The sequence below is a fragment of the Phalacrocorax aristotelis genome, chromosome 12, assembly GCF_949628215.1.
Source record: "Phalacrocorax aristotelis chromosome 12, bGulAri2.1, whole genome shotgun sequence".
NCBI lineage: Eukaryota > Metazoa > Chordata > Aves > Suliformes > Phalacrocoracidae > Phalacrocorax > Phalacrocorax aristotelis.
The window spans coordinates 15,173,551-15,199,011 of record NC_134287.1 but is presented as its reverse complement, the minus strand read 5'-3'; the positions used below and the strand labels follow the sequence as shown (position 1 = coordinate 15,199,011).

The following is a 25,461-nucleotide window of genomic DNA, read 5'->3' as shown; positions in this document are numbered from 1 at the left end:
ATTTGGACCCAATCCACATCATGTTATAAAAGTATGCATTTAACTATAAATAGTGATGTAATAGAAGTTTATGTCAGTTTAACGTCTTCCATTTCTGGTCAATTAAATTTTAACTTCTGTAACTGAGAAATGTTAGTGATGTACATTATTGCCTTTGTTGGTTGGTTTGTGGCTGGAAGCAATGGGGGACCCACTGGCATTTTCTCCTGGCCGATACTGTGCAGTACTGCACAACTTGTGCCTAATATAAGGAATATGCAGATGCTTCTGTGTGGTGGGACAGGAAGATACTGGAGCAGTGGCCCAAAAGATAATTTCAGGAAGCACACTTCAGCATTAAGGGAGAGGCTTAGGGAAAGCTTTTCTCTGTTTAGGTGTTAAGGAAGGTGCCTCATGTGAATTAAACCCCTTGTTCATAAACCCCTTCCTCTTCACTTCATGCTGTGGGCAATGAAAACCACCCAAGCATGCAACTATTGATCTGCTTGAAAAAGTATCAAGGTAGATGGGGACTGAGTCTTCCAGCAGGGACATGTTCAGAAGACATGGATGTCGATTAAAGTACATAAACTAATAATTAAACCAACTGCTTGTTGACCTAAAGCAGATCCCAACAAACCAAAATAAAAACCCCACAACCCAAACACTTATTTTCTTGCATTATGCACTTTTGAAGAGACCAACATGGCTCCTCTAAGGGCAGGTTATGTTTGCAAACCCCGTGGCCTTCTACGACAAAGTGACTTGCCTGGTTGACAGGGGGCAGGCAGTGGACGTTGCCTACCTGGACTTCTCCAAGGCCTTTGATACAGTCCCCCACAGTCTCCTCCTGGAGAAATTGATGTGTTATGGCCTAGACAAGTGGTCTGTGCAGTGGGTGGGGAACTGGCTGACAGGCCGCACCCAAAGGGTGGTGGTAAATAGCTCTTTCTCAAACTGGCAACCTGTCACTCGTGGAGTCCCCCAGGGATCAATATTGGGCCCAATGTTATTCAACACCTTCATAAGTGATCTGGATAATGGGATCAAGTGTAGCCTGATGAAGTTTGCTGGTGACACCAAGTTGAGTGGGGAAGTCGACACTCCAGAAGGGAGAGCTGCTCTGCAGGGAGATCTGGATAGGCTGGAGGAGTGGCCAGCAAGAACCTTATGAAGATCAACAAGGAGAAGTGTAAGGTCATGCACCTGGGAAAACATAATCCGGGAGTGCAGCACAGCCTGGGATGCACCTGGCTGGAGAGCAGCTCTGTGGAAAGGGACCTGGGGGTCCTGGTGGACAGGAAGCTCAACATGAGCGGACAGTGGCTGCTGCAGCCAAGAAGGCCAACAGGATGCTGGGTTGCATCAAAAAGGGCATCGCCAGCAGAGAGAAAGAAGTCATCATCCCGCTCTACTCAGCGCTTGTCAGGCCACACCTCTAGTCCTGTGTACAGTTCTGGTCCCCGCTATACAAAAAGGATGTGGACAGGCTGGAAGGGGTCCAGAGAAGGGCCACCAGGATGATCAAAGGCCTGGGAAGCTGCCATACGAGGATAGGCTGGGAGAACTGGGTTTGTTCTGCTTTGAGAAAAGGAGGCTCAGAGGGGATCTCATCACCGTGTACCAGTACTTAAGGGGTAGTTACAGAGAAGATGGAGACTCCCTTTTTACAGAGAGTCCCATGGAGAGGACAAGGGGGAATGGACACAAATTGCCCTTGGGGAGATTCTGATTGGGCACCAGAGAGAAATTTTTCACACTGAGGACAGCCAACCATTGGAGTAATCTCCCCAGGGAAGGGGTTGACTCGGCCACGTTGGACACCTTCAAGAGTTGTCTGGACAGGGTGCTGGGCCATCTTGTCTAGACTGTGCTCTTCCTAGAAAGGTTGGACTACATGATCCCTGAGGTCCCTTCTGACCTGGGATTCTGTGATTCTGTGATGGTTTTCACTACGAGGTCACCTATCTAAACAGTACTGTGAATAACCCTCAAAGCAATTGCGTTAAACACTTATAGTTCCAACAGTTAAGTGGCAAATTAGAGGCAAAAATACAAGTTTATATAGTTAGTGGAGCTGCACCTGCCAAAACCAGGTGTGAATTTGGTCATGAATTAACTAGTCAGACATTTGGGGACAGGGAACCTTTTAGGACATGCTCCCAGCATGCCTGCATGCATGTGAAAAAATGCCTTTCCTTTTACATGATAGTGGCTATTAATACCACTTTTTAAAAAAAGACATATTATATGAAATGTGGTTTTGGGTTAACTGTTGGCAAAAAATGTTGCCCCTTTTTGGCACCTTACTGTGGAAACTGTGGTACCTGATAGAAGATATAATAGCTAGCTAAACCTTTAATTTGAAAAAGGTATGCTGCTTATATTCAGCAGCATTGAAATTGCATGTCAGTTTAGTTTTGAGCAGAGTAGGTGGTCAAGTCGTACAAGAACCGGTTAGCTACATCAGTACTGGAATTGATATACTGCGTGGTTCAGCAAAAGATCTTTTTATCTCTTCCTTTGTCAGAAATGCTTTGAACAACCTTACAGCCTGTTACAACAGGCTCCCAATTCTACTGGATGAATAGTGAACAACCTCTGCAAGTTGGTTGGTATAGTATGTAGTGCAGCTATTACATGACCCTCGGAAAATGCCAGGATTGTACTTAAGGATTAGAGCCTGCTAATATTAATAAATCATTCAAAATATGTGGCTTTGTTGTTTTTTTTTCATGTCAAGTAAATGCTGTGATTTAATCACAATAAAGTATTTCATTAATGGACAAATTTTATTCTATATGTTATTACTTTAATAAGCAATGAAAAGGTAATTAGCTAACTTGAATCTGTTTTCTGAACCAGAACTGGCATTCAATACATGCTTGAAAACTACTAGCAGAAGAGAGGAAAGAGATACTCTTGCAAGTTTTGCATAAAGAACAAAAGCTAAAGATTTTTTAAAGTGGATCAGAAGGGTAATTAGAATTACCATTGGGTCTTGTCATTGTCCTGCTTCTGCAGACCCCGATTCCCCAACCTGATATGATTCTGGAGTATAGTCTCTGATTGTATGCTAGAAGATAAATCCTCCTGTTTTTTTTTTTTAAAATAATCTGTATTATTTGTGAGTCTGGTCTAATGTGCCTAAATCAAAAGTAAATATATAATTAACCTTTTTTTAATGATAAATTAACATTAATTTTCTTAGGATTAGTGGGAAATAGCATAATATAGGGCAGGTTTAGCATTCACAGTAACTGTCACATGGGACCTTTAACACTCTTACAGGATTAGTGCAGCCAGTGATTCATCCTGTTACCATGCACACAGAAATAGTGTGCAGCTTCTGACCATCAAAGAGGCTTTCCTAATTATCAGCTTTTACAAGTGAGCACAGAAAGATTAGAATATAAATATGAGGAAGATGGCTTCAGAGTTCTTGAGGGAACAAGATAAAATGCACTCCTTCCCCAGTGAGTAGTTAGTTTTGAATGAAATTTTGCAGTATTGTTCAAGAACCCATCATTAGGAAGATAATTAATGAAAGGCCTGTTGTTAGGCCTGAGTGAGTGTGGTGTCTGTATGTCTGTCCCTCTCTTTCTTTTTTCCAAGGGCATTTCTTCCTTGTCTTATTAATCTGAGAATCCTTTATGCAAGGAAAACACTGAATAACTTTTCAAGTGGGAAAGAACAGTTGAACTTGAAAAGCACTGGTTGAAAGTGTACAGCTTTGATGACACTGAGAAACAGGCCAGCTCTGTTTAGGTACTGAAATACAGATTCAGTGCTTAATTTTTGGAATCCAAGAGCCCAGAATCATAATTCTTTTGCTTAAACACTTGATCCAAAATAGGAAATGAAAATACAGATGCTTTAGAAGTATCATTCTGGTAAGTCATATTAGCCACCAGAAACTCCTCCCCCCCGCTCTGCTGTGATTCATGTTTCTCTGAAGCCTGGCACAGAAAACTGTGGTTCAAAAGTTAATGAAGGACATAGTTTGCCCTACCTGATGCTGCTCCCCCAGAGCACGCACACAGGCAGCGGCTGCGGCTCACCAGGGGTGATGTGCTGAAACATTGTGTAATGTGCAACTCAAGTGTAAATCTGAGTCCATAGATGAAAGAGAAATTTTTCAAACAACTCACTCCACCTTCTTTTCTTATCTTTATCCTTACTGTAGATGCAACAATTTATTGTCCATAATACACAAACCCTGACCTGCTCAGCTGGACTCTCTTGTGCCTCCTTTGCTAAATATTAGCCCATGGAGGAGGAAATGTGGCACTGCACCACCTGAGCAATACCTCAGGAAGAGAAAACAAGCTTGCAGCCAATATGCTCTTAATATATTGAATATACCCTTTTACAACATGGTGAGCTCTGCTTCGTAACTCAGAAAGAAAAATTAGTGAGGATCATGGCTCCTCTCTGAATATAAGGGACTGTAGATTGTTTGGGCCATTAATCCATGTTGGCTACCAGTCATCTACATTCTTCTGGACACATTCCCTTCCACACGCAGAGTTCTTGTCCATGTAGATTTCAAGAATTTAACAGATTAGTCTGGGTTTTATGGATGTCCTAGAAGTTTAGATGCTACCATGTAGGCTGCCATATGTCCATGAATCTCAGACATCTGGCAGTCCAGCTGGAACTGGTGTGCACATAAGATCTCATAATAGCCATGTACAGCAAACACTGGGAGGAGCTGCTTTCACTTCCTCCACATGTGCTACACAGTTGACTTGTGCATGGAAGTGTCCTGAGCGGTTGGACTGATTCATTGCACATGGACAGGAGTACCTGCAGTGTTTTCTTGATGCTTTTTTCTTTCCCTAAACCCTGCTGTTTTGTGCAGGACAGCCTGGGTGAATTTAAATGAATAAGGCAAAAATCTTTGTTCATATTTGATATATATGTGGGCTCAGGCCTTTTGAGGCATGTATTTGAATATGCAGTGTTGGATTCTGATTTTACAAAGAGACTGTAAATTCAGAGCACCTTTTGGATCTCAGTGCAGTTTTTCTAGGTTTACATTTTAGAAGCAGAGATCAGCATGGGAACTGCTCAGTGGCACTCCTTTTTCCTTTCCCTTTCCCTTTCCCTTTCCCTTTTTCATTTTTCCTTTTTCCTTTTTCCTTTTTCCTTTTCCTTTTTTTCTCTTCCTTTTTCCTTTTCCTTTTTTCATCTTCCTTTTCCTTATATTCACGTTTACCAGGAAAATGAAGAAGGCTGAACATGTATGGTGTGTGTCAAAAACAAGCCTTTTTGTGCTTAATGTATATTGGAGAAATTGGTCAAGAACAATTTATCCATAGATTGTCACTGCAATGCTTTCAAGGACAGTTTCATCTTGGGTTATCAGCTGTTGTAAGTGCTCATTGCACAAAGCCATATTTAAATTGTGCTCTCAGTTTGCTTTATAGTCCGGTTTTGCATTCATGAACAGATACAATTTGCTTATTGTTTGGCACAGTTCCTTTCCTTCTATGCAAATCCTTCACTTTCTTTTAGACTCCCATACCTCTATTACATGTCAAACAAGGATCTGATCATAGGGCAATACGTCTATATTTGAAATAGAAATTGAGTGTAGGTTGGGGCAGCTGGGTTCCATTGTCTTTTAAATTGCAAATCACGTGGAAACCAAAAAGTGTTCAGCATGCGTGTTCTTCTAGAGAAAGGCTATAGAACTGCATCTTTCGAGACAGATCCTCTCTGGATTCTGCACAAGGTAAAACCTACATATAAATATGAATCCTTATAATACGAAGCTGTTTCATATGAAACCTAAATGTTTGCATGAGGTTATATATATAATTATCTGCAAACCCACAGGAACACCTACACATAAAGTTCAGCACTTTGTATATGAGTGTATAGGGTAAAGGTCTTCATTTTCATCTTGTAGTGCCAGGGAGACGGTGGCTTTGTGTTGTAACTAAATCTTTGTAATATCAAGAAGAAATTACTGTGCTCCAATCTGAAAATTCATTGTGCAGCTAAATGCTTCTCTTCGCATAGAAACTGTTCATAATTAATAATCTATTTGAAGGATTATTAGTGCCAGACTGGATTGTCATCTGCACTTTGGACATGATGTACCTGATTGTACTAAGAAGTTATAACAACATGTATCAACTACTGTAATTATCATATTGCCACTGTTTTCTACAGATGTAAAGATACATAATTCAAGCTGACAAGCCCAAAGATTTTATTGGAATGACCTATGATACCCAAACTTCTCATTAATATACAGCCAAATGCACAATATCAATTAAGTGTAAGATACAACCTCAGGGCTTCTTAACATTAGTAGCAGTTAAAATTAATAATGCAACAGAAGTTCTTACTATTTTATTTTACTACCATGCCGAAATGAAGAACTTTGTGGTATAAAAGCTTTCTTAAAAATGTGTGTTTTTAAATAGTCAGTTCTTTTTTATGTTTTCGATTTTTACATTAGTATGGAGTAGGAGTAAATAGCATTTAAAATGAAGCCATTGTTTATTCACAAATCAAATAAGCTACCGACAGCTGCCCTAGTGGCTTCCTCATTCACTTAAATTAATGCCTAAGGCCTTGGGGTGAATAGTCTTCTGGGGAGAATGTGGGCATTTATTTTCGATTTCCATTCAGTGTTGGGTCTTTTAATGCCAAATCCTATTTAATGTGCACACGTTATGTTGAACTGTGTGCAAATGTATTCTATGGACCACTTGACAGAATTCATACTATTAAAATCACATATAATTTGTACTCAAAAAAATAAGGTCTTTTCTTTTGAACAAGCAGTGTACAATTCTGTCTTTATTTTAGTTTAAGATCTACATAGCACTGAGAATAAGTCCTACACAATAGTAGGTACTTTTAACTAAGCTTGAGGTTTGACGTTTTGGATTTGTTCCAAGCCCTGTCCATTTAATCAGGATTTTCCTGTGCCCTCAAGTGTTGAGACAGTGCTGTGACGGATGCTGTTCAAGAACTTGAGCAGGGGGATAGTTTTGGTAGGTTCAAGTATCCTCCTTTTTTTTCCTTTTTTTTCCCCAGTCGGCAACTGCTTAAATGTATTTGGACGCTTACATTATGTCACGTTTGCAAAATTAATTAGGCCTTATGTCCACATAAGGACTTACACCCTGTGACAATAAGGAGATGAGAGGATGTAGGCGTGATAATGATTCAGTAACCTAGTGTTCAGCCTTCTCCTGGGGAGTGGAGTACAAAGTTCCAGTTCTGCTCTATGGATTTCTTATGCATTTAACAGAAATAATTTAATCGGATGACGGTCACTATCCCATTTTCTGTCCTGGCCCTATGTTAAAATTACTGCATTTTTTGCAACACTCAGTTTATTAAGCAAGTTTAAATAAATTTCAGTGGGCTTTAAGCTTCTTAGGTCTGGGAGAGAGAACATTTTCTCTGTGGATCTTGAGGGACTTTGTTATCAGCTAAATGGAAGGCTGCTCTCCCCAGTAACAGTGAGGTTATCGACAAGTGCAGAGGCTGAATTCAGAATACAGTTTAGTAACATGAGGGTGTCAATATGGCCATGACCAAACGTCCAAGGTCTAACCTCAAACATACAGAAACTTCAAGGCTGTAAATAAAGTGTTTATGGACTTCATGTGTGTGTCTCCTGTAGCAGCTGAGCAAGGGCTTGGAACTTCATAGTTCTGGATTAAGTGCTTAGATTCTAGCTAAGAGCCAGCACAGATATGTTTGAAACATCATGGAAAGCTGGTTCTAGATAGTTACTAGCAGAGAATTGCATCTGAAGTTGAGAAAGAAACTAAGGGCTAAAAGTTTGACCTTCTGACAGCCCCTCAGAGGGAATGTAATTTTCCTTCTTTGCACTTGCAGCTTTCAGCAGCTTTTGTTTCAGAGCTCAGTTTAAGCCTAGAATTGACACAAACTTTTAACTGGTAAATCTCTGATAGATTACACCTCTATTTTTTGCTGCTCTTTTGCTTCTTTCTGCTTTATTCTGTCTATGCAAATTCTCAGATTTGCATAACCGTACCTGAAGTGGAAGGTGAAGTGTCCTTCTTAGGTTATTTCTCTCCCTTCCCATTTCTATCTTTTCTCCAGTCCTTCTGGCATATGCAAAGGTCATATCCCCTTCTACTGTTCAATGTTCAGTCCCACTTTGTTTTCTGGATTTAGAAAGGAGGGGTCTCAGCCACTGTAGTACTACTCTGGCTCCAATTCTGCTGAGTATTTTTCCTTAAAAAAGCAAAGCTGGTGCCAACCCATGCTTTAGTTCCCAGATTTCCCAGTTTACAGCAACATAAAAATGACATGACTTTTGAAAGCTTTGCAGAAGCCCTGCATAGCTCTTAATAGCATCCATGTTATGACAGGAGCGTTGTCAATTTTAGGAGTTTTTGCCACATTAGAAAGTTGTAAGCAGCAGCTGAGAGGTGGAAGTTGTGTTGTTTCCTCAGTTATTTTTTGGTTTGGGTTTTTGATTTTTGTAAAACACCTCCACCCCAGCAGCTTCAACAGGACAATTCTGCATTTGCTTTATGTGCACTTCACTTTCAGAAGGTTATCTTTGTAACCATAAGGGCTGGGAAATGATGGACAAATTTATCAAGCCTGCATATACAAAGGTAGGCATTTCAGTTCCTCTCGGGGGTACTCAGATCTAAATGACTTTCAGAGTTGCCACATTTCCCCAGCTACCTGTAACTCAGGATGAGATCAGTTTGTTGAATATCTCTAGAAGAGAATTTGCTTTTATTGAGAAGCATAATGTCAGGTAACTTGGTATTGCTCTTAATGTGCTTTTTGTTTTAGTAAAAGCTTTTATTCTGAAAGAATTAATGGTGGCAATTCCTCTCTTGCCAAAGAGACCTTCCAGCTCAGCCTGTAGTTGGAATTTGTCTGTACTTGCTAGAATACCATTTATCCTTGTTTGCTTTTTTAATATTATAACTGTGTCAAGAGAAAAGGTAAATACAGTAAAATTCTGTACCTGTAAGAAAGGGGAGGAAAAAATGGTATTTTTGCAAAACTTTTTATATGTTTTGTAAATCATATTTCCATATTCAGCATGCTCCATGTAAAAAATCAACATGTAATCTTTTTCGATATTTTTTATTTTAAGCAGTGCTTCCACATATTATATGAACACTTTTCTAAACAAGTCATACTGAGTGATGTTACCTGTTCATCATCATCTGTTCCTGTGTTAGTTCAACATATGTTTACACATGCCGTTTTCTACTTTCATCACCTCTCCTCTGTTATGCCATTCCAAAAAATCTTCATTCTTCAAAGCTTTACCTACTTTGTACATGAATTTAAGGCCATTATTTTCTATTCTTGAAAGTTACTCTGTCGGGAATACAGAATTCTGGAGCATGGGAAGAAGACAGACCCTGTTACTCTAAAAGAATTAATTATACAGTAATGTTGTGCCCCTTGCTTAGGGTGTCTACCACTGGAGGCATGTCTTCAGTGCTTTGTAGCTGAGCTGTGAGCTGCTGTCTGCATTTGCCTGTGCAGTGTCCCTTGCGTCAGGTTTTCTAAAGAAAACCACAGTTTTCTGGTGGTTAAAGTTGATCTTTCTCTCTTTCTCTGGAGAACAGAGCTGTTTCTTTCAAGTGTGCCAGCTAGAAATATTTCCCATCTTACATTAAACAATAGAAGTATTAAACAGCCTTTTATGGAACAATGAGAAAATAGAAAATACAAGTAAATGACACACCAGTGTCTTTATTTATAAAATCTATGGAATTCTTCTTCTTGGGTTTAATGAAAATTGGCTTGTACTCCAGGGCCTCAGTCAAATTACCTACACACCTAGTTACTGTTTCAGCCCCTGTGTTTTCACCCTCTTGTGAGCCTAAGTACTTTGGATCTGGACATTAGAAAAGAAGATTAGTTATAGCTATAAATCTCTAAGAAGAATCTTTCCTGACATTGAAAAGATGTTTTCAGGATATGAAATGACCAGTTTCTGTTGGAGTTGGTTTCAGTGTTAGATCTATAGTATGATTGACTGATACAGTCCTTCTGTGGCACTTACTCCAGTCCTGACTATGACCAATTAAGGTTAGACCAGATGATCTTTCGAGATCACTTCCGACTTGGGGTGTTGTATGATTCTGCTTCCAAATTATCCCAGATAAATTCCAAAAGGAATTTACCCAAACTCACCTGTTCCTTGGAAGTACATTACTTGTTCTCTGGTTTACAGAGGGAGAGAATCTAGCTCTGTTTGGCCCTTGGCCTTCTGCTCCAGGACAAGGTGGCCTCTGTGCACTGTGTGTAGGATGCACTACCTCTAACACACTTCTTTGCTTGGGGGCTTCTCATGATACAGATCTTTATCAGTTCATTACAGTATGCTGAAATTTGAAGTCTCAGAATGGACTGGACTACAAAAGGAATAAGAAATCTACATTAGCTCTTGTCCCAACTACCCTCTCATTAGCATGCAGAAATGATGAATTCCTTCTTTTCTATTGCCTGGGATATTGATTTTCTTTTTAAATTCTTCTTTCAGGATACGTATCTATTTTCCCTTCATTGCTCTTTTATGCACCTGTTTAAACACAACACCAAGAACCCCTAGGCTTGATACACAGAAAACAAATCCTTTGTGAAATTTTAATTAACCTGTCTATATGATTTGAACAGAATAAACAAAATTTCTTGCATATATTTCCATTTACTGGGCTTTTGTATTCTCACACATCTAACCAAAACCTTTCTGGGAGAAGACTCAATTAGCATTTCGATCTCTGTTTCACTTGAAGAGTTCAGCCATGTTTTTAAAAATATAGTCTTTTGTCTGCAGATAAACACAGAATTAAATCCAGCCTAATAGATCAACTAAATTAAAATTGGACAGATTACCCATACCCATCAGACATTACCTATGGAGCACATTTTCTCCTTGCAGCCTAAAAACTTTAAAGTGGCTGCGTGTGGCACTTCATTCTGTAAGTACCACAAGAAAATGGGTTTGTGAGTCCTTGGGTGCATGGGAGAAAATCCAGACTAGAATATGATGCCAGAGGAAGGTGGAGCATATGTTAAACTGCCCTTTTATAGGAAAAGTCCCTTTCAACCTGCATACCTTTTTCTGTTTGTCCCCTTTCTGAGGACATTGACATCAAAGCAAGAAGTCTATAAGCAGATGAAAGCCCATAGGTGTTCTTCTTTGAAACACCTTTTATTGAGTAAAAATTGGCTTGTACAGATCCATGCAGTAACAGATGGAAATGGAAGTATGAATTTCTATAAACACAAACTATGTATGCTGCTGTTTTAAACAGTGCTCTCCAAGATACAGTTATATTCTTCCAATAGAGTGTAACACCTCATTTACTCAAGCATAAATGTTATTTTATAATGGCAGTGTCATTCGTTCCAGTGTTCCTGTGTACAGATGTAAACAGATCAATTCATTTTAGTTTTTAATTCATCTTATGTTTTATCTGCTGTGTTATAATTTAAAAGCAATAATTAAGTAAAGATGTTGCACTGTATTATTCTAACAGGCTGAGGGCAATAGCCTTAATTCCCAAGTTCCATATTCAAACAAAACAGTGATAATATGGCGGCAATAGAATGAACACCAGTTGGTTTTCTTACAAAAAATGAATCCAGCAGCCTTTCTTGACTGCAGTTAGCCTTTGGGTCTACAAATAAACATCCCACATCTAGTTCAGATGTAGGCAAAATGCAGTTGACTAATCCTGCAGGCAGTTTATAAACGTATTTTGATAGGTGTGTCCTTCTAAATCTTATATCAAATCAAATATGTGTCACAGAATATGACTTAGCATAGCTCAAAGCAAACTAGTACATGCAGAATTCACATATGCATTTGCAGGAGAAATAGAGTGTCTTTGTTTGTACCTTGTCTGCTGCTCTCTATCTTTTCATCTTTACCATAATGCTGAAGATGTTTATACTAGTGTCCAAAACACTTCGCCAATGTTGTTCATAACCAAAGAGCTTGTGACCTTTCAAAAAAACTACTGAGGTTCTCTTCTTTGTTTTAGGGGCTTCTAAATTCAACATGAAGTGCACATATGCACAGCTGAATAGAGGTTGGATCTTGAGGCCGTTTACTAATTCAGAGTTCCCACTAACCTTGAATGCCTTTAGAAGATGTTTTTTTGGAGTAAAGATTGTCTTGAGTAAACTAGGACATGCATTTTGCTAGACCTCTGAAAACAAAGATTTTCTTTTATATGTGAAGTGTTTTTCAAATGCCACATCACTGGAATTCCTACTGTTGTCCTTTGCTGCTCTTTCAGCCACTTGCTTGGCTGGAGTGTAGTTATGATGAGAATCTATAAAAGTACTTTGACGTGGCTTTTTTTTGGCCCAGGAGAGGCTATTGTCGTACTAATAGCCTTAGAACAGTGTCTGAGACTTTCTTGGGCTGGTGTTAAGCTGCTTGCTTTTGTGAGCATCCCTTTTTGGCGGGGAGGACATCCATATGAGCATCCCTGTGGGGTTACTGGTTCTTGTGACTATCGGTATCCAACACACAGCTTTAAAACCTGCAGCCACTCTGCTATGTAAACAGTGTTGCATAGTGATTTCAGAACAGTTCAGTTTATAACCTTTCTTTGAAAACCAACTCCCTTAATGATATTTAAACATGGGTTCCAGATGTGACAGTTAAATATACCCACCCCTTGGGAAATTAATTGTGGTTTTTTTTCTTTATTCATTGCTAAGTGCCTTCTGCCATTTTTCACGCTCTCGGTCCCATTGTCTCTCAGTCTCTCTGTGTACTTCACGTTACAGAAGGGACTGTTGTGTTTTGGTACTTATATTCTCATGAGGTAATGGAATAACAGCATTATCAGCTTACTGTAGTAGCTGAACAACATAAAGTCTCACTGCACTTAATCCTAGTTACAAATGTTACTATATAGCAGTATGTAGAGGTTCATGTTCTACTGTATACCTAGTGTGTGTGTATGTGGGTGTCTCTGTATGTTGATTCATTTATGCACAATAAGAACATAACCTATTAAATGTCCCTTTGGTAAAAATGTGCAATTTTTGTTCAGCAAAGTTTTGGGGCTTTTTTTAATATCAAGTCAAGGATGGCTTGACTGAAGTCTTAAAAATAAGTGTCTAACCATGAGTTTTGAACATGACTCAGCTACAAAGTGGTTTGCCGTAGTTTCCAGAGTAGGTTTGTTTGAAAGACTATGCTAGAAAGTAACACATCATGCTAAGCTGGAATACTGAATATTATGCTAAAGGATTTTTTAAATACTATTGCCACAGAAGAATATTAGTGATAAATAGGAATCTGATTAGCTTCTTATGAATTGTTATAGGATCCAAATGCACTGAAACAGTTTTCCCAGATGCTAATGAACTTTGAGTATTTTTGTACTATTGGAAGCATATTTCACCTATCAGGCACTCAATTCTCTGTTTCTAGTTGATTTGGGCACTGACTGTTCCCTCGGCCATGGAGCTGATATATAAAGACCTACAGATCAGACCTGGTAGCATCAAGCCTTTTGGCAGGGCATTGCCATCTACAGGTGCTGCATTTTGGCTTCACAAACCTCTGCCTGTAGATATCCTTCCCCGACTCCCTCCTTCCTTGAGTTCCCTCACCACAATGCACACGTGGAAGGAGGTAATCTTTTTGGAGGTCTATTCCATTCAAACAGGTTTCATCTGTTTTTTCAGAAGTCATCTCAGATTGCATGCTATTGAGATTACTTCTGTGCAATGCAGCCCAAAGCTGAATCTCATCGATCTCTGTTTTCTTTCATATCCTTTCATCTTTTTTAATCTATACTTCAGGGAACCACATTTTAATAATGAAAAACATCACTTGGTTTATCAAATTAATGTAGACAGTGACCTGTCCCTCTATTAACATTTGTAATATACTTAGGGCTCAGTTTAGACAAATTTATGTTACCTGCTTAGTAAATTAATATCCTATAATAGAAGAATTAATCATTCATTGTTGTTATTGACATATGCCTTTCTGCTTTCAAAGTGAACATGTTAAAATAATACCTAATTAAAAACAGTAAGCATAAGAATATCATAAATTTATGTGTGGCTAAATGCCTAGTGGTCCATACTGCTTTGAAATTTCTAAGTATGTGGTGGCTTAAAGACAGAGTGTGTATATATATTTTTTTATAAACTGTACATCGGTCATTGATTTTTAACCCATTTAGAATTATAACTCTTACAGCATAGTAGACTTAAAGTAGTCTTTGTCATGTGTATAATGTTGTGTATTGGTTCACAGTTTATGGATCATTGTTTTACCACTGGCAAGTGAAGTGTTCAGCCTTTTCAAGTTTGTTTTCTGTAAAATTGTCATGGCAATTTTAAGAGAAGAGTTAACTGGTGTAAGGCTTATTTCAACTGTCCACATTTGGACAAAATTAACCTTGGCGTCCTCTGTAAAAGTTACCAGGAAGTCTGTCAGACTGGGAACATGGCTTTGACTGATGAATCACTAACTAGATGAAAACGTAAGTTTCAAATTTACTTGGGACATCATTCAAGACTGTTTGGGATTTTTTTCTAAAATGCATGAAAAAGATTTCTTAACAATATATAAAGTTATCTTAAAAAAAGTTAAAAAGATAAAGTCTTAAAAAGTTACCTTTATTAGAATTTTCATTTTGGAACCCACAAAAGAGTAATTCTTTTAATACTGCTTGGGACAATGCCTAGGTCCATTTATTTGCAATGTCAACTAAGACCTTAGAATATATCAAGATTTTGTACGGAAAGATGGCATTATGATTAAGAAACTGCTGGAGGACTTAAGACATCTGTTCCAGGTATCTCTTAAATCCCTTGTGAATATACGGATTTTACGTGTGGTCTGACAAAGTCATAAATACTTTTTCTGCCATAGCTTTAAAATGGAACTATAACGTTGCTCTTCTGAGATATTAGGAGGATAAATAATAAATTCATTGTTTTGTGGTAATGGGAAGAAATATGCAATGACTGAAAAATCAGAATTACTCAAACATCAAATATAAAGATCTATGTTTAGCTGGGTTGATTTGAACTATGATTTGCCTGGGTCAAATCAAACACAAACCAGATTTTGCAAAAATCCATAATGAAATCTTGTCTTCAATTTGCTGAAATTTATCAGTCTTTTTTTTTCAGTAGCCTGAGTTAAAAGATGATTTAATTTTACTTTAAAACAACTGTGGATAATGGGGCAAAATTATCCCACAGGAAGATTCCAAAACTCCTTGCCCTCATGCTGAAACTTGACTGCATTTGGGAGATGTTCTGTGCAGTGGGACGAAAGGTTGCAGAGCACGCAAAGCAGCCACTCTCTGCAGCAGCCTTCCAAGTGCAGGATTGCACTCAAGTATTTGGTGTACCAACATGATGTGATCTGAACTGGTTTTAACTGACATACTTCTTTCGCACCGTGACTCGAGATAACCGGATTTATAGAAGTCTTGCTTTATGCCTTCCTGTGTTTGCTAAAGACAAAGTAGTAGGCCCTCTCTCTGTGCCCGAAAGAGAACATTTGCATATGTGTACATGAATAGATATCCTCTTTCTCCATCTGTCAGTGTCTTCTGGGGCATCTTCTGTGCCCTGGTGGCTCCATGCTTCCCCTTTGTTTATATTATAGAATCATAGAATCATTTAGGTTGGAAAAGACTCTTAAGATCATCGAGTCCAACTGTAAACCTAACGCTGCCATGTTTAATGCTCTGTGCCACTCTCAGTAGTGGGGAAAAACTTGTTCCTTGTATCCAGTTAACTTTTTAAAACTCTGAGTAGAAATATATGAAATTATTCATTTTTGGCAGGCTGGTGGTTTCGTTGTATTTGTAAGCTTTGTGCATCCTTTAGATCTTGTTATCTTTTACCAGATCACATGCAAGCTCTTCATCTATACCTCTGAACTTCAATTGCTCTCACTCTCCTTTACATACATATTCTGCCCAAACTGCCTCTCCCCATGTTATCGCATCTTTCTGTTTTGCTTTTCATCTTGTTCTTTGTATTGTACTTCCCTCAGCTGCCTCCTCTGCCTCCAAAATCTTCATTTTTATCCTATAAACTCTTGTGCCTTGTCTTGCTTGTCATTTTTTGTTTGTGTCTCCAAGGCACAAAACTTACACAAGTGTATGTTTACTAAAAATCTATGTTAAAAAAACGGACTTGTGTGTAATATTAATAAAAAGAAGTATTCTTCACAGTAGATTCATGAGGGTCCGGGTTATTTTCTTTTCTAATCGATCCAGATGTATAATCAGACAGAGTGTTACAACTCACACTTGTTGGTTTCTGAGTTACAACTGGTTAGAGGCAAGAAGAATGGTGTGAGATGTTAAAGAAAACCACAAGATATTAAAAGAAAAATACCTGATAAATTCTTAGCAAAATGAAGAAAATAATTCAAATCTATAACATAATTTTAACATACTCTAACGACCTGTAATTTCCTTCTTCTGAAATGTGGCCCCAGTACATTAATCAAATTGACATTGTCATGATATACTACACTCGTTAAAAGGGTGATCCTTATGTTCCAGTTAGTTTACAATTCAGTATCTATATAACTATTGGCAGTACTGTACAGAAAATTAGAATTTTGTGGGCTTTTTTGTTTTCCCCTTTGGCTGAGCCAAAACAGCTTTTGTTCAGGTTTGTCTTTAATAACATACTGTATTGTTTCAATAGCTAAATGGAGTAGTTTTTGAGTAAGACATATAACAGTGCATACTACAAAATATTTAAAATGTATTGAATAGTATTAGATCAAGCACCAATTTGTTTTATTGTCTGTTGCTTGCTTTCAGCTATTGCGCTGGAAACTGATTTGACTAAATGTTTCTTTCTTTCTTTCTATGGGCCAGATTCATAAACCAAAGTTGACCTTTATAGCCATTTGTTTTTACCAACTCAATAAAGCTTGATAGGTCTGTCCCAGTGAGTAATTCAAGTATATAGCCAGGATGGTTACTGTGCCATGTGACACCTATGCCATCTTATATTCAGGCAGCCAAGCTTTAAAATTTTCACAGGGCACTAGCTGAACTGTGACTGGGTTGAGAAATTAAACTCATTTATTGCTTTCAAAGCAGCAGATTTGTCCATTTGTTATTGTATTTATGTGACAGAAAACATGACTTAATAAATATATTATTGAAAATTAGCAATGATTAGGGCAAGTTTTTAGAAGTTTTTCTAGTGATGTTTTTGTCCAAGTTTTTTATCTGTCCATCTATCCCTGTCTGACAGCAGCCTATAACAGCTGCTTTCCAGGACATTTTTGTATCTTCTCCCTCTCCATTAAACTCCACTGTAGCAAGATAGGTGTGTATGTGGCATGGTATCAATTAATTTGCTGTGAGTACAGGCGGAGGCAAGACAGAAAATGGTAATTAAGAACTAGACCTTGAATTCTGCTTATAAATTCAGTATTTGTGTTTGAGCAGAGGCTCCTCCATGGGTGCTGGAACAGGCTTCTTCCCCAACTTAATATATAGATTTCTATTACACATTATGTATGCAGAGAAAGAATAAATATCATCTTCATTTTTTCTGTGTGATGCTTAAAGAGCTGCATATTAGATTTCTCGTTCTGTGCTGGTCTTTTCTGAAGATGGGAGAAGGCTATGAAATGAGACAGAATTTGACATCATTCAGTGAAGCAACAAAGTTACTCTGGATTTTTGAGTCTAACTGCAAGCAGAGAATATAGTTCATTGTATACTCCAATTACATTGAGCATTTTACCCTCAAAATTCATGGGAAACTCCTAGACTGGAAGTTTACAGTAAGTGCTGCACACTGACACTGAAGTGTTGAAAGTGATTATTTCAAAAAGTATTGTCTTCTGTCACTCTTTGTAAGAATGATGGAGATGAACCACATATGAATCATATTTATTACATAACGTTCAAGAGCCACTTGAGAATGAAGTGCCATTCTGCCAGGCTATACACAAACACAGAATACGAGATAAACCCTATCCTGATGAACTTACAAAGTAAATCACTAGGATAGACAGAAGGACAAACCATGCAGGCAGTGAAGAGTGCGATAACTGCAAACGCTATTGTAGTTCTATGATTGATTGATTTAATTTTATTAAACCTGCATGTTAGTGAAGACTTGTTTTTCTCTCTTAAATGTCCACTATAAATGTGTTTAATCAAGGAAAGGAAAGTAGAATGACAAGACAAGTGTGTCTGACATTGATAGAAATCCTGTTTGGAGAAATTGTTCAGGAACAGTTCATCCATGTAAAAATATGATCCTTGTAAGACTGCCAAGGTCATCGAGGCCTGTGGTGATCTGATGAGTAAATGCTGGTCACACCCGGAGGCAGCTTTAGCTTCTGAACTCAATTCTTCAAAAAATATAAAACAGTTTTACAGAAAAGAGTGTTTGTCATTAGCCTGTCAAGGCCATTTCCTCCTTGTTTTCTTGGTGCCCTTTTCACAACCGTACACCCCTTTATGTACCTGTCAGCTGCCCTAGTACGTACAGCTGGCAGAAGGCTGGTACTAGTTTGCATTCTGCCTTTTGGGAGGTAGCTCAGCTACCTATGAAGATGTGTATAGATGGCCCTTTTTAACGGCAGGTCATCACCAGTCTTTTGTACCAGTCCATTGTGGTTGGTATGCCCATACTAATGCTTACTCCCAGTAGATTACAGCACTGTGGCCACCTTAATGAGATATGCCATCCTGATGTCTGAATGAAAATATATTGTAGTTCAAGATATTCATATTCATGTAGAAACAGACCAGAGTCTTTAATGAGAACAGGACTAGGTTATTAGAAAGATTAATCCTTTCATTGCTGGTCCTCCACCATCCCTGCTGATTTGCCATCAACCATTAACATATGCAAATCCCCAAAATGTTTGGTGCAACTTGAATGCATATGCTTCTCTCCTGGACATACCAGGCGCAGGCAAACAGTTCATAAAGAATGTTTTGTTCACCACAACTTCTGGAAAACTTTACTACACCTACTTTAGTGCAAATATGTCTTCATTCTGTAGCGTACCTTGATGTTTGAATTTGCACATGATTTAACATCCCTTCAGCATTTATATTTTCTTTGATCCCCTTGCTTATTAAAAAATGCAAATCTAAATTGTATCTTATTAATATGCTTCTTTGTGCTAAAGCTGTGGGGGGTTAAAATCCCAGCTTTGGTAACGTATTTGGATTCTTAATGTGCAAAGTGCAAAGAGAGCTAGACTTTCTGCAGGCCATATTTTCTAATCAACTGTTATGAAAAAGATTTTTATTGTGCTTTTTTTCCCCTTGCTCTCATGGAATTTACAGAAATAAAAAGAGTAATGACTTCATTGTTATACAAAAAATATTTTCAACCATGGATAGAGATCCTTATTAATTTGCTGCAATTTCTCAGAAATGACAATGAGGAATATTGGATGAAAATTCAGAAAAATATGTATTTTAAATATATGAAAGCCTTTTAGCTGGTTGATTTGAAGTAAATAGTAATTTTTTGTTATGGGCCTAGGGCCTGGATTTTATACTAGTAAACAGTGGTCACTCATTTTTCCAGTTAAATATAGTAGCTTTTAGGTACTGAGTACATCCTTTCACTATATATAAAAAAAAAAAGCAAATGCTGTGAAATTACTGATGCATTTAAGGCCATTAAACCGCTCCTTATATTTCCTTTTTGCACAACTTGACCTATCCCTTTGCCCTGGTAAAAGCTTTCTCTGCATGTTTAATGGCTTTTTTCTTAGTGTTACTACTTGTTTTCTGAATTGTTTCTTATGCATCTGCTTAACTTGTTGGAAATTTGAGTGGGTCACTGTGACTTAGGATTCTGCATTGCATAAAAATATTACGGTGCATTGTAAAGCACCTGTGAGATTGTTTAAAAGAAAGTAGGAAAATGTTAAACTTCATTTGATGTAGTGCCATGTTAATTCTTCTCAACATACTATGCAGAAAGCTTTACATACAAATTGAGGTTTTCCAGAAACAGTCCAATCATTAATGAGTTTTACAGAAATATTTGGATGACGACAAGCTAGAAAAGTTGTCTATTTAATTTTTTACAAAAAGGCAAAAATGACCTTAGAATTATTCTTAGAAAAAGGTAAAATAGGGAAATTTTATGTAAGTTGTATGCCTGTTGAAGCAGCTAATCCTTGTGTTGTTTCTGCAGTAGCTGCAAATTTAGGACATGCAGATCCACAGTAAATTGTTGATTATAACAAACTGTTCTTCCTTTACTTTCCTCTTCCTGGTCTTCCTGTTCAGAAACCTGAGAAATCCAGCTGTGGAATCGAGATGGCATGGACTACCATAATATTGAATGGATATCCTGTTATTCAGCTTATTCTAAGCTTTTGCAATCTCAGAGGAGAAGGGAACTCTTCTAAGAGTCATTCTAACATAGTAGCTCTATCCCAACACTTTAATTTGGCTTGAAAAGAATTACTGATTAGGGAAGGACAAAGTACTTCATCCAGGAACTAGACCTCCCTTGTTTATAGCAGGGCTTTCCATAGTTTTGCACTTGGGGGATCATTCAATGGCTGTGGCCCTCATCTGAAGGCCATAGTCTCCATTTGAAGTGATGCTGTATTCCCTGACTCCCTACGTCTCAGGCTGAAGGCTGAGCAGACTGACACTTCTTCAGAAGACCTTCAGAAATGGAAACTGATGCTCCTGGCACCATCCTTCACTAGCTTTGTGCGATTTTATAGATGAATAGGAAATGCTAAGAGAGTGGGTTTGGAGCTCCCCAGACTCTCACTGACCAACAGCTCTGCAGGGAAAGGGCTTTGGGGCATGGGTTAGCTCCTCTAGTGCAGTTATTTCCACTACTTTCCTGAACAGAGAGAAGAGGCCCTATTATCTGTAATAGCTCAACAGATAATCTAGTTTTGTTAAGGACAAATGCTGTGCAAAAGTCCCTTGCTAATCTGACTGTAAAGTACATGTGGAAGTCCTTGACTTGCTGGATCCACAGCAATGTAGCACTGGGGATCATGACTTGAGTACTGTCTTTGCGGTGAACAGTGAGTGATCTTATTGTGCTTCCTGTTGTTGAGAATCCATCTGGATTTGCTGTGTTTCCTGAGCTGTATCAGACTCTTTATAGCAGTAGCCTTAGCCACTGTTGTCCTAGCTCAAATAGTTTGCCTGTACGGTGACCAGAAGAGAGATTAAGAGAGATTCTAGCTTCCTGCTCAGGAAAGTAGGAAGGAAGGTAACCAGTTTCATGCATTTGAGATTGAAGAGGTCCTTATCTTATTCATCCTGGTGGTTGGATACAAGTTTAAGAAGGCGATGAGGCAAATGGTGGTGGATAAGTTGCCCTTATCTGGTGGCTTTATGGTCTCTTTTTAATAGGACACTTTGCTGATAGCTTGAGGCTTTGAAGCACTAGAGATGTCAGTGCACGTAGGAAGATCCTGTTTTTGCCATAGGTGACTTTAGTGAATTTGAATAGAAAGGCTATCCATTTATGTGTTTGATCATAACTGAAACAACGGTAATAAAGTTTTGGCCAACTTTGCTCTGTTTCAGAGCCTGACTTATCAGAATGCTTCTACTTCTCAGGGCCACTGTGGTGAGACAAAGTAATCAGATATCTGGTTTAACTTGTCAGTTGGGGTGAAAGATTGTTTTCCTTCTCCAGTATAGCAAAAACAAAACCGAGGACTGCCAATAGCTTAGGCTTCGCTTCCTCTGCCTCTTTATTCTTTGACCTCTACGACCTACAGATTTTTGATGTTGAGAACTACTATTTTCTACTGATAAATGGTTGTCTAAAAAGTATTTAACATAACTTGGCAAGCAATTTAGGAAGGCAGTTTTAAGATATTTGACCTGTAACATACAGTATGTTATCTCATGAGGTAGCACCAAAAAAAAAAAGTTACAGATTTATACTTCTTTTTTAGATTCAAGATAAATTGTATCTGGAGTAGAAAGGAAGAAAAACACACAAGAAATTTTAGGGTTTTTTCCTTCCAATGGCCTGATAATACTCTAAAAGCCTGATGAAATTCATTTTAGAGTACTTAAATAAGCTGAAGCTGTCGCTGTACCATTAACAATTATCTTTGATAACTCATGGAGGGAAGAGGGGATCCCAGGGGGCTGAGGAAAGACTAATATCGTACCTACCCTATTAAAAAAAATTATATATATATACACACACACCCCCATCAACAAAAAAGAAAACTAGGAAAAAGGCCCAAGGAATTATGATCCAGTTCCCAAACTCAGTGCTTGGAAGGATGATAGAATAGGGTATTTAAAAAATTGATTTAAAGGCATCCCGGGGATGTAAGGTGGTAAGGAGGGTCAGTGTGGATTCATTAAGAACAAATGTCAAAGCAATCTAATACCGTTAGTGACAGGGTAATTGTCAATTGGTCTGAATTGTAGTATGTGATATTTTGGTTAGATATTAGGGAAAAGAACTCTAGCTTTAAGAATAACAAGGCACTGTATGTAATACCCTGGAGACTGTAGCATTCCCTCCACTGGGAGATATAGACAGATATTTTGCTAAGGATGGGCTTAGTTTGGCTTGCCACAGGAGGATGAACTAGACAGCCCTTACAGTTCCTTCCAGCCTTGAATTTCTCTGATCTTTTTAAGATTTCACAGCACAGTACAGGTTTTGAACTGTTTGGTAAAGTACTTACAATGAGGCTTTCCTGAATTTATTCATTGGTGTTTGCAGAAGGAAGGCACAACACACTTTTTTGCCATTTCCTATGGAAATTAACTGAGTTGTTTTCTCACACATTTACATACACTGTGTGAATGTACACTGTAGTCTCAGGTAGATGACTTTCATCTGCAAGCAATTTTTCATGTTCAGTTATATATTTGTGTGATGGCTCACCACATGCAGGCCAGGGTATTATTTTCAAATATCTCTTTAAATCAGCAAACCTCTGTGTCCTTATGGAGCCTGTTGGGTGACAGTGAGATGAGTGTGACTGTAAGAGCTCTGGCTATATGGATCAGGTTACAAGATCATTTACTGGTTTAATCCATTTTTAACTCGATTAGAAAAAAAAAAAGAAAGAAGAGAAAACACACCTCTGTTTGTACTGTACATTTCATTTTGTCCAGTGTTTGAGCAGAAGGCCCCAAAGCACAGAACTACTGCATCACAGATTCCTGCAGGTGGGAGTTTTGCTTTTAAATCCTTTCTTTATGCATGCTGCAAGATCATAAAAACATGAACTTTATCCACTGTATACAGCTAAAATATAAACCCAAGTTTTGCTTTAATCTTCACTGTTACAGTTATCTCATTCCTCTTGTAAAATAATGAGTGAATGCACCTCATTTGGTTTAAAGCAACAGATCTATATCCAGTTAATTTGTGGATAAATATGGTTTTCTGCTATTGATGTTTCTTGATCCACACAAAGTGGTTATATTAATACTGAAACATTATTAATCAATAGGTAGCTCTTTAAAAATACATCACTAAGACTAGCCAATTACCTTTAAGTATATATCAAAGGGGACAGAGCAATTTGACTTACACTCATAGTCCATTAGAGAGTTCCAAACATTTTAATTATAAATATATTTTTATCTGCAGCGAAACTTATAAGACAAATTTAAACTTCTTATTCTGGCCTCAAAAAATTAAAAAGCCCAAACTGATTCTTCAGTTCAGGTTGGTTTTTGGTTTTTTTTTTCAGAAAAGCACAAAAATATGCTTAAATTCACCTTAGCTCCTGAATTAAAACTAAATAAACTGTGTGTTATATTATTTTTAAGATAGTCTGCTCTGTAAGATCACAAAAGTAAGTTACAAAGACAGATCATGTCATTGAAGTGTATAGTTCTGTTTGGTTTTATAACACTAATTACTCACTTACAGTGAAATTGCATTATTTCCCCCTCTACCAGGGAAAATCTGACCAAAACAAACAACCTATCTGTAAATTCTCAGAAATATGTTCTTTATTCAAAGAATATAAGCTGTAATTTTAGGAAGCATACAGTGTATTTTTTATATGGTGTTGAAAGTTTAAATACCCGTTTGAAATATAAAACCTACTCTGACCTATTTATGGAGTCACTACTGACGCTTCTGCTTTAGGAAAGGAATATGTTGGCTGAAGTAGAGTATTGCATTGTATTTTACAATCAGATGAGAAACTGTATATTTTCCTTTGAGATTATCATGCCATTCTTCATATAAATCTCCTTATTTAAGTAGACTATTTCCCCTCTGGCTCATGTCCCTCAACAATTACCCAGCATAAGCAATCTACAGAGAATAGCGCGAGGTGTAGCTGATTGTCATTCAACGCAAGTGAAATCTTTAGGTGAGCATTAGTCACTCTTTTTGACATGTTAGCTTGAAGTGGAAGCAGTCAATTATAGAGTAGAGGCTTTATGGCTACGTTATTACCATCATACTATTAGGTTTTCGGCAGTAGCATTCTGTTTGATCGATCCGTGCCAAGACATTGATGGATAGTTTTGTTCTTCAAATGTCAAATATGTGGGACTTTTGTACTTTATTTATTTACTTGTGCACTACTGTACTGTAGAGATCTCTCCCTTCTACAACATTCTAACTTTAACAGATAATCACGGCTCATTTTATCTGAAATTTTGGTGTTTATTTCAATAGCATTCTTAATCCTTCTTTCTCATGCTTTTAAATTATAGAGAAAACTGTACTATTGTACTGGATGTACACGTAATTAGTCCTGAGAAAGTTACACAGTTGTATGAGGACCTTGGAGAGCAAAGGTTGTTGCTGACTGAGAAATGCATGTGCATGGTGGTTTCCAATGTGTAGTGAATTTTGAGATTCTCTTCTCTCCTTGATGCTTCTATGTGTTGTGCTTGTTGGGGGGGATTTGGCTCTTCATTATTTTGTGTCTCATACGTCACAATAATTTTAGAACATCACTAGCTCCAAGATGAAAGTTTAGTTTAGTTTAGGTCACAGGCTTCAATCTGAGTACTAATTTTTAACTAAATATATGCATTTGTAAGTATATTCAAAAGTAAAAATATTACTATTGACACTAATCAATAGGAATATAAGCAAACTCATTTATGGTTTTGATGGGGATGAAGAAGCATGTAAATACAAACAAACAGCAAATATACATAAGGTGTTGTTATCTCCTGCCTGTTTGTGAGGGGCACTGGTTCTAAGTAATTAAACTTTCTGCCAGGTTTTTCCTAACAGTATTACTGAATCTATTCTTCAAGAAAAAGAGACAGGGAAAAATGGGAAACTGAAACTCGCCAAAGTTTTCCGCTCAGTTTGGTTAAGCATCAAGGTTTGCATACAGAAATTAGCAATACAAAGGTTCTGCACCCATCCTGGATCCATGGCTTCAGTGGCACTGAATGTCAGAGCAGCTGTCGTACATTAGAGCTATATTTATGCAAGGAGGGTCAGGGAGCTGTAGTCTCTATGTTTCAGCATCGTATAGGGATC

General features: G+C 37.9%; 1 protein-coding gene across 1 annotated transcript in view; it reads left to right on the top strand.

Moving 5' to 3' along the window:
• The window catches only part of GFRA1 (GDNF family receptor alpha 1), a 150,263-nt gene that overhangs the window by 51,378 nt on the left and 73,424 nt on the right, over positions 1-25,461 (top strand). The gene's annotated exons all lie outside the window — the stretch shown is intronic.